Below are 5,481 nucleotides of genomic sequence, written 5' to 3' on the forward strand. Positions count from 1 at the left end.
GCGAGGCCGGTTATTTAGCCATCGCCGATGTAACCATTTTGCGGAGTAACAGAGCGTACACGACCCGACAATTTTCCTCTGATTCGTGATTTATATTTTATTTTATCTTCACTACAATACCCTGTGTTACTAAATTATTAAAACAAAACAAAAAAAAAGTTTTAACTATTGCATTGAAATAACAATAGTTAGTTTGCCCATAACTACTTGGGTATGATATGGCAAGGGAGGGGGATTAAAAAAAAAAAAAAAAAAAAAAAAACTTTTACGACCGAGCAAAATTGGTTTTGTAATTTTTTAACAGAAAAATCCTTCTGCAAAATCATGAAGTCGGGAATATCATACCTAGAGACGACAGAGCGATGAAATGTTGATGAATTTAAATAATTTTCTAGAATTAGAATAGAAATGTATAACCAACAAAAAATATAATAAATCATTAATAAAATCACATATTCATAGATAATTTTTTTTTGTTCTTACCTCTTTTTTTTTTTTTTGTTCTTACCTCTTTTTTTTTTTTTGTTCTTACCTCCTTTTTTTTTTTCTTACCTCCTATTTTATTTATTTTAACATTATATTTAAAAGGAGAGAAGTTCTTACCTCCTTCTTTTTTTTTTTTACACCTCTGGTAGCTCAGTTGGTAGCGCGGTGGACTGTATTACTAATTGTTTACATTAATGAAGTTAAGTAGCTAATCTGTTGAGAAATGATAAGTATGCTACATTTTGTAGCAATGGAGTGTTTTTGCATCACTAATGAGAAAAATGTTTCTCTTTCTACAATATAGGAAAGTAAGGGTTAATAAAAACGAAATTAATACATAAATCATATGTATTTTTTCATATATAGATTCATATAAACAATATAGTTTTTTTTTTTATCATGTTGTGCTAAACAATTGACATAAAATGACCAAATATATTAAGTTTATTACAGTTCATTTCAAATATTTGGCGAAATATATAAACATTACACAACATTTAATAAAATACACATATTAGAGCCAAAGGCAGTTCAAAATCACATATACATAAACATGTAATCGAAAGCAATTCACATATAGTTTTATTGGTAGCGATATTTAATACGAGTTATTTTTAAACATAGGCTTTAGTAATAGTTATACAATTGAAAAATTGGAGCATATGGTGCTCAAAGATTTTAACCATTTAGGTTTTATAAACATTATTATAAGTATAGTGCATTTACAGTATGTGTGTAAAATATGAAAGAAAATGTTAAAATAATAATGTTTGTTTGCATCTTTTGTGAATAAATTGTTCACAAGTCGTATAAATTTACTAAATTTCAAATATCTATGAGTGGAAAAAATATTTTAATGTGTTTAATATCAAAGCGGAAGTATTTATTATGTGATGTTATGTACAGTTTTTATATACGTTTGAAACAAATTACAAAAAAGATAAAAAGCTATTTCGAGGTAACAACTGGTTTATTTCTAAGTAATAATGTCATTAACATTATTTATGAATAATGAGGAATCTCCTTAGGTTTTCTGTTAGAAGTCTCCAAAAGAAGAAATTTTGTTGGTTTATACCTTACATAAATTCTTTTGCATTTCTGTTTAGGTGCTGGTATTATTATAATTATCATCTTGGTAAATTAAAGTTTTATGATACAACTCACTATATTATAGAGTTCAAAAAGTGTACTTATCACGTTCGTGAAATAGAATATATTTCGAATTATTACACAACACCTCTCATTTTTATTGCATAATTGCGAATTCAGCAAGCTCAAAAATCCTCGAACACATTTCAAACAGAAATTCTCTCCGTCTTGTGGAGACTGTATCGAATTTTCAAAATCGGGTTCCAAATTCAAAATAGCTTTCGATTAGAATATCCTTAATTCGAATTTTTAAATCAAACTCTCTGATTTAGTTAAATACCAGTTTTACGATAAAACTAGACTTTTAATTGAAACATGAAAAATATTTTAGGTTGAACCTAATGTTTTATCGGAAGAGATTGAGTTTGAATACTTATGAAAAATAGATATTAAATCTATTTTAATATATAACACTCAAGTTTTTTGAACGTCCTCATTTCAGGAACTAATCCAATTTGGGAAATTGTTTTTGTACTACATCGACTGTTATTTAAAGAAGCGTTTAGTCTTAATAACGTGATGAGATCCATAGGACCGGTGCAGAAACCATAAACGTCAATAAAATTGTAAAACCATAAAACATTTATAATAATACCCGTTAGGTGTCATTTTGAAGCATATTTGAGTCGTTTTAAAAGAAATGATTTTTACTCGGATGACTAGTTGTCTCAGAGAAAATCAGTATATTGTGGCTTTACTTGAATAGTAGCACATTAGAAAAAAAAAATGTGATGACTGTAGGAAGAAGGTCCGGATGGCGATCAAAAAGGTTACACAAATTGCAGAAACAATATTTATCAGTAACCTACGTTTTGGTTCACTTTGTAGAGGTTCATCGGGATTGAATCCAGAAAAGAAAATTAAATAGAATTCTATACCATGTAGAACTGAAAGAACATTCTACTTTTCGGATTCATTCCTAAAGAAGCCTTACAAACTGGGGCGAAATTTCGGTTACTAACAAATTATTTTTTATTTTTAGTAGCTTCCAGACTATTTTATTTATTTATTTTTTGACAACCCTAATAGCTAAGAGACAGACATTAGAGATTAAAACAACTGTCAACGGTAATATCTTTGGAAAATGGCCATTTAAAAATGAAACCATAACATTTTTTTGTCAAGTGTGCTACTATTCAGTACAAAACAGCGATATACATATACCACAATGCGAAAGAACTTCTGATATACGTTGTAAAGTTTTAAGTACTGCATGATAGCTGTAAATAATTTAAAACATACCATGAAACGCTTTCCGTTGTCATTTTTTAAAATTTTATTTATTATAATGAATATTTAATTTTTTTTCACATATATTTCGGACGTTCGAATGATATTATGTTAATCAGATACATTTGGTTGTATATTTTTATGCATCTGAAACGCACAAATACAGGATATTGTGACAACTAAAAAAGAAATTTTTTCAGGGGATCATAAACCAAGTAAACTTTCAATTTTAATCAGAATTATACAAAAGATTTATCCCACAAACTTACCGACACAAAAAATATAGATATCACTCAAGATGCAAACATTAATAAGAATTAACAATTATAAAATATTATCTCTTAGCCAGGCACATGGCCCGACTGTATTCAACTGCCTATGATTAATATGTGACAAGAAAAAAAAACAACACTTTAACGTACGTATATACATGTATACACATCAATTCCATTTGACTGAATACAATATGAAAATATTCACAGTATATACAACAGAGAGAGAAGTTTGTTTGTGGATAGTACCGATTCCTCGGTCTGAGAGAGCATTAGAAATTTTTTAAAAAGATAGCTATAGAAGACTTAGTCAATAATGTTTTGACATAGATACACGATACAAGATCACGAAAGCCTAAGTCCATTAAAACACATGATTATTGGATAAGATAATTTATAATTTAACATTTTAAAATAAATTAATTGAGTACAATATACTCACCTTTGACATGTAACATACACTAGGTCATATGTTTACATTAACTTTGTAACTCGGGTACGGGAAATCGTTGTTTTTAAATGTTTGTTAGCTTGATCAATCAAGTGAGGTTACGTAAATCATAACCGAAGTAACATTTAGGCCTTTTGTCATGTAGACAGAAAAATGCGAGACCTGAGATTCTAAGGGACGATAAATACAACAATTTTCAATTTGAGCATAGCATTTAAGTTTCTTTTAAGGATTTATTTGTTTAAAGATGTTGTAATATGAGATGCTTTAAATACATTTGGGTAATAAATAGTAATATTTATTTTCATTGGAATATAATCATATGGATATTACTAACGTCAAATATTTATGTATTATAGTTCCGCACTATTTCTTCTTTGTTATAACAGTTTTCACTTCTTTATGTATTTTGAAAATCATATATACGAAGGCCTAATCCTCATTTGCAAGCCGTATTAAGTTTTTGCTAACTCATTTATAAATAAAAAAAAATTATGACAGTAAAAAATCCATTCATATCCTGAAACAGTCTAGATTTCAGTTTTCGTGAATCAACAAATGTTGGACATCAGTGACATAAAAAAAACTTAAATTTTTTATTTTTTTTTGTATATACTGACATTTTTGGTTTGAGAGAAAATCTTCATTCATTCACTAATGTTTTACTGAAAGTACGTTTTATGTATACAATATTGGTTGTCCATATAATTGTTTTAAAATATTAGTTTAGCGGTCGAAAGTATAAAGAAAATAAAAATGTACTGACAATTATTGGAATATTATTTCATATAGAATTACAATATTTACAAAAGAAAAAAAATACTGGACAAATTTTAATATTTGTATGATTTTTTGAGTTAATGGTTATGAAATAATCTTCAATAGTAGTAATATACGTTAAGTGCTATCCTCGATCCTAAACTATTTCTTAATTATAAAACTTATTATTATTAATTTTTAATTCTTAAGTTTAGTCATTAACTCAGTATGCAAGATAATAAACATTTTGATAAAAAACTGATGGATAGGATTATAAAATAAAATTTCATCTAATATAAATTAAATGCAATCCTATCATAACTCGAGAAGAAAAACCAGGGAAAATCCTCAACAACAAAATCATTTAATAGAAACCAGTTTAAAAATCATTGTATTTAACGGGACTTATGAGGAAAAACAATTATAATTACTTACTTTTATACCCGATTTTCCATTAATTTATAGTTACGCTATATCATATACTTAAAATTTAATTAAAGCTCCTTACCTCGACCTAAAACTGTAAACATTATAACTAACTACGAATTTATTGTTAAAGTTTAATCACCCTTAGGTACATTTGGTTGGTTGCTGATTGTATTTTTTATTTGGTCAATTACGATTGAATTTTTGGTAATTCTTCTGTTCAAAATTAAGATTGATTCGTTGTGCGATATTTTCCAATTTATTGTTTAAATAAAGAGAGGAAGAACTGTTCAACATAAAAACAAAATATGCGTATATTTTTTATGCTTTATGTGTTAAATACGAATTCAAAAGACGACTTCGCGTTTTTATTTAATAAGTTAGGATTTTTTTTTTAAATTCATCACAACGAATCGATTTCCATGACTACATAACGATTCGAAATATTATTACTTATTAATTAATAACTGTTAACTATTTAACCCGTATACCGAGCATATCTTTTACTCGTATAAATTACAAAACATATCAAGCTTATTTGATACTTTGAAAATTTATTGTATATATATTTTTAATTTCCGTCCGAATCACCAGAGAAGTATGAGTCAAATCATGGTGTATATGCAAAAGGAAGTGGAGAGAGTGTCTGTCCTAAAACATTGGGATACATTAAGAAAAAAATCACGAAAAATTTATTATATATTTTTA

The sequence above is a fragment of the Halyomorpha halys genome, unplaced genomic scaffold, assembly GCF_000696795.3.
Source record: "Halyomorpha halys isolate HHAL.00 unplaced genomic scaffold, Hhal_1.1 Scaffold522.1, whole genome shotgun sequence".
Classification (NCBI taxonomy): domain Eukaryota; kingdom Metazoa; phylum Arthropoda; class Insecta; order Hemiptera; family Pentatomidae; genus Halyomorpha; species Halyomorpha halys.